The 10990-nt window shown below is 40.5% G+C and overlaps 1 long non-coding RNA gene across 1 annotated transcript in view; it reads left to right on the plus strand.

The window, feature by feature from the left end:
* The first annotated feature begins 8003 nt into the window (after positions 1–8003).
* The window catches only part of LOC122550435, a 24105-nt gene continuing 21118 nt past the window's right edge, over positions 8004–10990 (plus strand). Inside the window, exon 1 of the long non-coding RNA XR_006311851.1 lies at positions 8004–8091. This is a non-coding gene — a long non-coding RNA (uncharacterized LOC122550435). The remainder of the gene's footprint in view (positions 8092–10990) is intronic.

Genomic DNA, 10990 nt, shown 5'->3' on the forward strand with positions numbered 1-10990 from the left:
AAGCACGAAGAATTGAGGAGGCTGTAATCTATGAGTGAGCATTATTTAGAAAAAAAATGGAAACAGTATTTTCAATGTTTACAGAATGAAATTGACGATATAGAATCTTTGAAATGCTTAAATGGATGGATAATTTCAAAGTAAAGGTTAGCCAACTTAAACTATGATCACAGAGAAGAGGATGGGCAAGAGAAATTGCCAAGCTTCAAGTAAGGCCTTAGCTTAGAAGAAATGATTTTTTTCCCCTGATATAGTCTGTCTATGGATCAGAGTCACAGTGGAAGTAATTGATATTCTGTGAACTTATTCCTTTACAAAGAAGCTGTTTGAGCGTTTGATTAAGAAAGGGAACCACAGTTATAAGGATTAAATATAGATATGGATGATCAAATACTTTACAGTTAAATGTAACATCTTGGCTTGACGCATAGCCTTTGCTGACTGACTGACTGATCTTATTTGGGAGTGGTTGTACGGTGAAGAGAGTACAAATATTTCTCAGAGTTTTTTTTGTTGGAAACATTTTGATCACTATCCAATTACCCTGAATGGAAAGTGGTCCAGCTTGGATATTGGATTCAATCAGAGCGATGGTGTCTCTGTGTTCCAATAACCTGCTGACTTCAGTGTGTGAGGAATGTACAAAGAATGGTCAGTGCACTGAAAGACTGCTGTCATCTATGGAGTGGGTTGCCACATTCAGGAAAGAAGATTCAATGATAATCTTCAAAGGAGATTGTATGTGAAAAGGCAGTGTTGCACGGCAGTGGTGAAGAAGCAAGAGAGTGAGACTAATTGGACATAGCCTTTTAAGAGCTAGCACAATGAAATGATGAATTAAATGATCCTATAAAAGTGGACTGTAAAAATCTATGAGTAAATGATCTGTAGTCCTACAAAACGAATTATTGTTCCAAAAATGATTGTCCAGGAGCAGGGAGCTGCGAAAATGTTAGGCCACTGTCAGTACATGGTATGCCTGAATTGATCTCTGTCACTGTCTGGTCCCATCCCCTTCCCGATGTGTGCCTCTAAGTCTCCCTGGCTGCTGAAGAATCATGAGTTTTCTTGTCTTTCCAAATCTTGCACTAAGGTCACCAGTGGCACACAGAAACACGGTCAATAGAAGCAGGAGTAGGCCACTTGGTCCCTTGAGGCTGCTCCACCATTCAATGTGATCATGGCTGATCATCAAGCTCAATACCCTAATCCCCCTCTCCCCTCATATTCCTTGATCAATTTAGCCACAGGTGCTATGTCTGCCTCCTTCTTGAAAACTTTAGTCTTGAAGTCTTTAGTCTGTCTTCTTGATGGTTTTATTTCTTCACTGAAACACTTTAAGAGACAGCTTCATTAGCTGCTCCCACACTTCAGCAGTCCTCTCTAATAATGCTTTAGTTTCCGAATATATCACCCAATCCTTAGAATTAACATGGACTCTGGCATCATCATTAACAGTTTGTGTATTCCTTGTTTCAACTGTACCACGCATTTCATTTCTGTGGTTTGAAACTAATATCCTTCAGTTACCAATTCATTGAATGGTTGAACTAATTTTCTCTGGTTTACATTGGAAGAGAAACAAGAATGAAAGGGCGTAGATTTAAAGTGATGTGCAAATGAAGCAAGAGTGCTGTGAGGAAAAACATTTTCACACAGCGAGTGCACTGCATGGAAATATGATCGAGGCAGGTTCAATGGAGCCATTCAAGAGGATATTGGATTTTGTTTTGAATAATTATGGTATTCAGAGATATGGGAAAAATGGTAGGAAATAGACGCTTGATAACAGAACCAGTGAAAACATGATGGGTCAAATGGCCTCCATCTCTACTATCATAATCTGTGAATGTGTGATAGCAAAATATATGAATTTGAACAGATCTGATTGACATTATAATCTGTTTGTTCCAATGAAAGAGTTTTACCAGCATCCTTCTTTCATTTTCTTGTCTTAGTGTTCGTCATCTTCTACAAGCTTGAAATCTTGCCTCAAGCAAGTTACCCAAAGCTGGATACTATTAGAACTCTGATTTGTGTAGAAGGTTGTGCATTCCATTCCTATATTTGTAATGATACTCCTAATTCATCTCAGGACAGGGAGAGTGGCTCGTGTGACCAGAATTCTATTGCTTGTTCCTCATTGCGGTTCCAACAATCTTTGTGGGTGTTCTTCTTGAACAGATGTAGTTTATGTGCTGAAGGTGCTCCCATAATGTGGCTTGGTTACAGTGTTTCAGAATTTTGACCTAGTGATGAGGTAAAAAGATATTTGCAAATCAGAGTAGTGTCCAACTTGAAGAGGAAATCTCTTTTGGAAGTTGCAGGATAAAGAAGTACTTCTTGAAATAAAAGTTTCCATTACCACCCATCTGTTTCTGTCCCTGTTTTTTTTAAACAAAAAGCTGTGCCTGAACCCTCAACATCTCTGTTCCTCTTGCATCCTCAAAGCCTTGATATTTTTTCAATAGTCCTCATTAGACATCCTCCTGAAGTACATCGCATCATATTTCTCTATTAAATTTCAGCTGATATCTGCTCAATCTACTAACTTGTCTAAATGCACTCAAATTCATGGTTGCTTCAGTTAGCACAACTCGTGATTGCAAATTGCGCTATTTTGCTCCCCACATCAGATTTCAGATTTCAGATATTTATTGTGTAAAGCAAATGATTCCAAAGCTACGCTTTCACTCGGTTGTACAGTTTTTATTCAGAGTAAGCCAGCTGAAACTGCTGAAAACAGTGGAAAATATTTCCAAAACTGTCAGTGGAAATTACATTCACCACAACTCAAGTTTTGACTTTATCTCATATTAGTTCTAAAAGTACAAGTTCCAGATTTTCCGATTGGGTCAATTTCGTTAGTGTCTGTTTGATATGTGCATTGGCCTTAAATGAAAGTGCATTTAAAGTGTGATGTTTTGAAGATTCTGTTTTGGGGAATGACAATTCCTAATTGTGTATGGACATTTCAGGGGCTGTCTATTCAAGTCATGCAACAACTAATATTCGGTTTGATCCCTTGAAGTTACAAATGTAAGCAAATGATATCATTTATGACCTTTGATATGAGGTCTAAGAGGAACTTGGAAAGAGAAAGTTCTAAGGATTTTGATGGTAATTACAAATAAACTCCAAAGTTGGTTAAATGGTCTGAGGCATTCGTGAATGTACATGAAAAAGGGTTTTGAAACGTTTTCAGACACTTGGGTTATCTTTTTAATCTAAAAGCTTTTCAGAGACCTTTTGTGTCTTCATTTCATTTATGAGTTCATAATGTGTTACTTTTAATAGTCTGTTCTTAATTCATAACATTTAAAGCAAGGTCCATTCATGGTGCCTTGGCCAGGCACTGAACAAATTACTCCTCATTAAACATTCCCACTCATTGTGTTCACTTGCTGACCTTCCAGGAAGCTCTAAGGATTATTTTCTTGTTAAGCGCAATAACAATAGAAAGCATCTTTTGAAAGATTTGAAATATTTTTGTTGATTTACTAAAAGGATGTGTATAATAACAAGTTCTGAGGAAGGGTCACTCAACCGTGGTGGGTGGCACGGTGGCACAGTGGTTAGCACTGCTGCCTCACAGCGCCAGAGACCCGGGTTCAATTCCCGATGCAGGCGACTGTCTGTGTGGAGTTTGCACATTCTCCCCGTGTCTGCGTGGGTTTCCTCCGGGTGCTCCAGTTTCCTCCCACAGTCCAAAGATGTGCAGGTTAGGTAAATTGGCCATGCTAAATTGCCCATAGTGTTAGGTAAAGGGGTAAATGTAGGGGAATGGGTGGGTTGCGGGTCGGTATGGACTTGTTGGGTCGAAGGGCCTGTTTCCACACTGTAAGTAATCTAACCCGAAACGTTAACTCTGATTTCTCTCCATAGGTGCTGTCAGACCTGCCTGGCTTTTCCAGCAATCTCTGTTTTCGTTTGTGTAAAATAACAAGACAAGTCACTGCTTCTGTATAATTTAAAACCCATCTTCAGTTTTTTCTAAAAATTAGATTGCTCCCAGATGGCGAATGAGATGCCTCTGATCCGAAATCCTTTTTTTCTGGTGATAATCACATTTTCTGCTCTATTAATCAAACTGCAGCAAGTTAGCACTCTTAAATATATCAAAACATACTTTTGGAGCCACTTTTTAGAATTTCATTGCAAGATAGTGCTAAATTGGGCCAGTTCATGGTGATTTTACATTGGGTAATATGTGAAACAAATTTGAATAAAAACTTGTGAAAAGAAGCGAATCAAAATTAATGCAATTAAAAGTGAAATTTAACCAAAGTGGAACCACTTCTCTAAGGCCTTATATCGTTTTACTTAAAGTATATCCATGAACCACAATTTACATCAATCTCTTCTTTATAGTGTCATTTCCTTTAATATTCTTAATATTCAGACGTATCTTTTATAAAGCAATGTTGTCTGCCTTTAATTAATTTTAACTTTTCAAAATGGACATTTCATCTAAGTTATGACCATCCATGTAAGGGACCAGATCTGCATCAGTACAGAAATTAAACTCATACTGGGGAACGCTGACTATTTTATCTGGTTCCTGAGTGACCAGGTCCTTTTCCGATGTGCCTGGATCAAAACCAGAAAGTGTTGGAGAAACTCAGCAGATCTGGCAGCATCCGTGCAGAGAAAAACAGAGTGAACATTTCGAGTCCAGTGACCCTTCATCAGAACTGTTCTGAAGGTCTGTCATCTGTGATGGGTATGGTGGGTGCCATTTTCCATTTTGCTTGCACATTTGCATTTTGGGTGAGGATGGAAGGCAACTTATGTCACAATTCAAGGAGTGAGCTGCAGACTCACCCTCTTAATCTATTAATCCCCTCACATCTATTCTTACCTTTCTGACTTACCCTCCCTGTCAACCCTTCCATCTTGATTTTCCTTAGGTTTCCACCCAATACTTTGAGATATGTGTTCACCTCCTAACTTTGCCCCAGAGCCTCCATATATACAGCTCTCTGCCTCTCTCTACAAAGATAAGCTCTCTGCCTCTCTCTACAAAGATAAGCTCTCTGCCTCTCTCTACAAAGATTATCACCCTCACCTTGACCTCTTTCCACCTATCACATTTCCAACTCCCCTCCTCCAAGTCCCTCCTCCCTACCTTTTATCTTCTCCTGCTGAACACTCTCTGCTCATTCCTGAGGAAGGGCCTGTGCCCGAAACGTCGAATCTCCTGTTCCCTGGATGCTGCCTGACCTGCTGTGCTGTTCCAGCAATAAAGTTTCAACAGCTTAGTTATATCAAATGTAATTACGTACTGCCCCCAAATTTGAAGTCAGCTGGTATTGACCATTAATGACATACCCTGCCCTCAACTTCTGAAGTATACCTTGCTGTCCAATGTCTTATTGTCTCCCACTCTTGAGTTGCACCACCTTCTTACTTATTGTCCTCTCTACATCTCAGCAGATTGTTTCCAATTACAACAGCTGACACCACAGCACTGACCCCTGATTACCTTGACTTTCAATGAATATACCCCTTAGACTCACAATGGTCCATTCCACTGACTAACTTGGAAAGATAACTCCTTCTGATCAATGACTCAATCCCTAATAGATATCTATGCAGCTCTCTGATTGACTTATTGTTATTTCTTGAACTAACTGCTCTAGACAAACAAGACTGAAATGTTGCCTACTTTCTGGACTGGAGGGACAAAGACCTCTGACCTCTAATTGGCCCAATGACCGTGTCCAAGCCCATAGACTGAGGTCAGATGAAGGCCTTGACTGAAGATTGCCCCCCACCCCTTCTTAGACTTTAAGACACAGCCATTTGGTTGAAGCACATTCAGTGTGTTTGCTGACACATGCTGGAGGTGTGACACTGATATAGCATGGTACCACACAGCAACATTTCCACCCCCTTGACTGATTGCTGCCTGGCTCTTTTTTCTGTTCTAACATGCATGACAAGACTGTTAGCCTGTATGATGTGGCACTGCATAAAAAGGTAAGGCAAGGCGGAGCTGCTGTGAGCTTCTAACTCGGTGCTAAGTGTGCGAGTGCAGAAAAAGCAAGTGAACAGCCCCGATGCTCAGCATGCGCTGGACCATGAGATGGAAGCTTTTCCCTGTGTGTAGAGTGGCTTGGCAGCAGCATTACTGTTCTGGGTGGCTGTGTGTTCACTAATGATGTTATGAGGAGACTGCAGCTCCAATGCCAACCTCCTTGAGAGAGGTATGTAAGCACCTTGAGGGGACGGCTGGCCAAGATGGAGGAACAAGCAATGAGCTGGAGCTGCTAGGTATATGCTCCAGCTTTTATGTTGAGAATATGTAGCTTTTCTCTCCTGCATGGAAGAATCACAATGAGCAGAGATTAGGTTCTAATGAGATGTAAATTCATGCAAAGAATGACCTCTTGCTACTCACTATTGAGATTCTCTTCCCATTATTGTTCACACCTAAGGTGGAAAATCAGCCTTTCCTTTGTCTATGTCAGGAATCTAATATTTCTGATCTCGCCATATTTTCTCAACTGACTTACAACTGACCATGTCAATAAGGGGCTGGGAAAGTTCTGCCACTGGTCTCATCCAACTAACTGATGGGCAGACTCTCTATTCCTAATGAGGCTGGCTTGGATGCACAATGCTGTTGGAAGCTGGCAATGTTGAATTCTTCCTGAAGTAATCTGCAAACTCAGACTGGAATCATGCTGGGATAGCAGAGAGAGCTAAGACCAGGAAGAGCAGTTCACTAAATGGTAGAAGAAAGGTAATTTAGAGAAATAGCTTGAAATTAAATTGCAAGAATAGGTCAACGAGCTTCAATTTTAAATCAGCATAGGGCTAACATGGAATGGATTCTTGGGTGGAGTAGTAGGAATGTCAACTTTGAGTTGTTAAAAAAACAAATTGGCAATTGCTAATTTAATATGATTTGGAGATGCCAGTGTTGGACTGGGGTGTACAAAATTAAAAATCACACAACACCAGGTTACAGTCCAACAGGTTTAATTGGAAGCACACTAGCTTTCAGAGCAACTCTCCTTCATCAGGTGGTAGTGGAGGGTTCAATCCTAACACAGAATTTATAGCAAAAGTTTACAGTGTGATGTAACTGAAATTATACATTGAAAAATTGATTGTCTGTTAAGATGAAAGGCTTAATAGGCAATCAATTTTTCAATGTATAATTTCAGTTACATCGCACTGTTAAGTTTTGCTATAAATTCTGTGTGTTACGATTGAACCCTCCACTATCACCTGATGAAGGAGCGTCGCTTCGAAAGCTAGTGTGCTTCCAATTAAACCTGTTGGAATGTAACCTGGTGTTGTGTGATTTTTAACTTTGCTAATTTAATAGTTTGATTTTCCTTAACATTGTAACAAGAGCTATATTTTGCTTAATATTTTCATAAATGATCTGGAAATAGAACTCACAAGCTAAGTAACTATTTTTGTAGAAGGATGCAGAGCCAAACAGAATAAGATACATGAGGATTTGAACATATTTGCAAATAAGGTACTTGAATATTAGAGGATATTCAATGTAAAGAAATGAAAAGTGCCTAATATGGGGACAAAAAAATTTGAGAAATGAATAGTTACTTAAACAGAAATAAAATAACTTGTATTAGAAAATGAAAGTGATCCAGAGAGCCATATTGGCAGTAAATTGAAGATATTGTAACAATGCCCCGTGGTAGTAAATAATGCAGATCAGATTTGGGGATGTATTAAAATGTTAATATTGAACTGAAAAGTGAACTAATTCTGCAACTGTATAAATCATTGATGCAACCATTTAGCATAACGTGCACAGCTCCAATTGCCACAGTTCATACAGGATATTGCAGTTATTGAAAAGATATGGAGGATGACATGCAGAATTATTGAGGGATGGAGGGACGGTTGTATCATGATGGTTATGCAAATTTGGTTATTCTCATTGGGAAAGAGAGGGTTGAAAGGTGATATGATTGCTGTTTGTCAGAATCTAAAGTAGCTAAGTAATATATATGATAACATGCTGTTTCACCTTGCCCAGGAACGTAGAACGAAAGAACGTGACCTGAGCTTGAAGAGGTGCAAATTCTGCAGAAACTGCATTTCAGAGTGAGTAGTAAATCTCCTTGACAAACTCCTGAGGGAGAAGTTGGAAGCAATTAATATTGATTTCTTCATATGCAAATGAGAGAGTTTTCTTTCAGAATGTTCTGTATGTAAATAATTTGAACCATAACATATGGTAAGCAATGTATGCTCTGAAGGAAGTGTTAATGTTGGATCCATAGTTCCCAAAGCTTTTCAGGACTGAAAATTTGTTCACCTCATGTCTGGGTTAGTTATAAAAAAATGATTATTTGTCATAATTAATTGCCACAGAAGGCTATGGAGGCCAGGCCATTGAGTATATTTGAAATTGAAATAGATAGATTCTTGAATGTCAAGAGGATCAAGGTTTACAGGGAGAAAGCAGGAGAATGGGGTTGAGAAACCTATCAGCCCTGATTGAATGGCGGAGCAGACTCGATGGGCTGAATGGCCTAATTTCTACTCCTATGTCTTATGGTCTTATAAATAGCCAACAGTGCCGTTACTGTAAACTACAGGAAGGTAGGTGGACCTTTAGTCTTGCTTTTTCTTAAAATTACATTGTTCATATTGTCACAATGTTATTATCTGAAACAAAAATGAGAGAAACTACTAACACTCTATTCTCTGACATCTGTGGAGAGAAAACGAAGGTTAAATTTTGCATGGAAAATTGGGGTGCAAGTTCACGATATCTCTCTCTCTCTGTGGGCTTTTGAAATCATTCACTTGAAAAACAAAATCTTTTCTTGGATTCCTGTTCCATCAGCAGCAGGTGAGATGGGTCCTGAATGATGCAGTTTTAACTCCAGTATTTAAAGGACTAGTCCAAAAATTGCAATGAGTAGGAGTTGGAATTTTGAGCCAACAATGGAAATACCCTCAGTACAGAATCAGCTCACTCAAAGACTATACTCCACTTTATTGAAACCACTCTTGATATGGTGCAGGGGTAAGGGTATTTGGGCAATCTCAAAAAAAAAATGTGGTTGACAGCAAGAAGAAGTTAGTGGAGGTGGCACAGGATGTCAGTGTGTGTAGCAGAGATCAATCGCCAGCGTGTTTTATAATTGGTAAGTGGACCTGGGTTGGGCTGTTCTGTCACAGGGCTCATGTAATCCATTATTCAGCTCAGAAACTCATAGAATTTGAGAACTCCTATGATGTGCAAGCAGGCGATTTAGCCCATCGAGTCCAAACTGACCCTCTGAAGAGCATTCCACCGAGACACACCACCCCCTACCCTATCCCTGTAACACTGCATTTCCCATGGCTAATCCACTTAACCTACAAAACTCTGGACACAATGGACAATTTCCCAAGGCCATCCACCTAACCTGCACATCTTTGGACTGTGGGAGGAAACCAAAGCACCCGGAGGAAACCCACGCAGACACGGGGAGAATGTGCAAACTCCACATAGACAGGCACCCAAGGGTGGAATTGAACCTTGGTCCGTGGCACTGTGAGGCAGCAATGCTAACCACTGAGCCACTGTGTCACCCGAACTCACTTCAGTTAAACAGGTGGGTTTTCATCTCATTATTTACATTTCACAAGTGATGCACACTGAGTAGAAACTCTACATTTGGCTGCACAGATACCTTAAAGCTCTGCTCAGCTGTGCTCCAATGGTTATTGATGTTGAAATGGAGAGCTACAGCAGCAAATTTTATGTGGTACATGGGTAGACCTCCCAAACATCACAATTGCTGAGAAGGTGGAGGACTCTGTCTCAGACATGTCTGTCTGTTGTCATGGGTCTTTGAGATAATGTTCTTCAATAGTAAGAGTCACTGATGTTGTCTAATCACTTTAGAAAGCTGGTGCAACCTTATGACGGTGTCTCAGAGCTTGTTCCCACAGGCCTTGAACAGCAGAGTGTGCAGTGTTAGTTAGATCGAAAATAGAAGGAAGTTAGAAGGTTGGTAGAGTTCAGGAAACAGCCCCTGAAGAATATAGCAATTAGCTCTGAATCTAGTTTGTCTTAGATGATCACATTTAAAAAGAAGAGTTTTAGAGAAGTCTTAGTCTGAAGACAGTTCCTGACCCTGTCTTTCCTAGGCCAGTCTGTCTGAAACCCAAACTCTCAGGTGTGACCCTAAAAAAGCACATGACCAAACAGCTAACTCCATGGAACACCAAATTCTCCAAGCAACTGAATGCAAGCCTTGATCACAATGTGCAGATGCCAGAATGTCTGCCTCTTAAATAAAATGACAGACACCTTAGCTATTATTTCATTCTATCCGGTAGTCTGTGCCAAATTGGTTTTCAGTGCAAGAGTGCCAGTGAAGCGAGGCTCTATTATGAAAGCAGTGACGACAATAATCAACATTAAAATAGAACAGGAAGCTTTCCAATTGCACTTCCTTTTGACATATGTTTGCTGATGCAATCTAAGCAGAGTTCACATTAATAGTGGGTAAAAACAATGACTGCAGATGCTGGAAACCAGATTTTGGATTAGTGGTGCTGGAAGAGCACAGCAGTATCAGGCAGCATCCGAGGAATAGCAAAATTGACGTTTCGGGCAAAAGCCCTTCATCAGGAATAAAGGCAGAGAGCCTGAAGCGTGGAGAGATAAGCTAGAGGAGGGTGGGGGTGAGGAGAAAGTAGCATAGAGTACAATAGGTCAGTGGGGGAGGAGATGAAGGTGATAGGTCAGGGAGGAGAGGGTGGAGTGGATAGGTGGAAAAGGAGCTGGGCAGGTCGGACAAGTCCGGACAGGTCAGGGGATCGAGTTTCTGGAGGTTAGAAGCTAGGATGAGGTGGGGGAAGGGGAAATGAGGAAACTGTTAAAATCCACATTAATGCCCTGGGGTTGAAGTGTTCCGAGGCAGAAGATGAGGCGTTCTTCCTCCAGGCATCTGGTGGTGAGGGAGCGGCGGTGAAGGAGGCCCAGGACCTCCATGTCCTC

This window comes from Chiloscyllium plagiosum, chromosome 6 (assembly GCF_004010195.1).
Source record: "Chiloscyllium plagiosum isolate BGI_BamShark_2017 chromosome 6, ASM401019v2, whole genome shotgun sequence".
NCBI lineage: Eukaryota > Metazoa > Chordata > Chondrichthyes > Orectolobiformes > Hemiscylliidae > Chiloscyllium > Chiloscyllium plagiosum.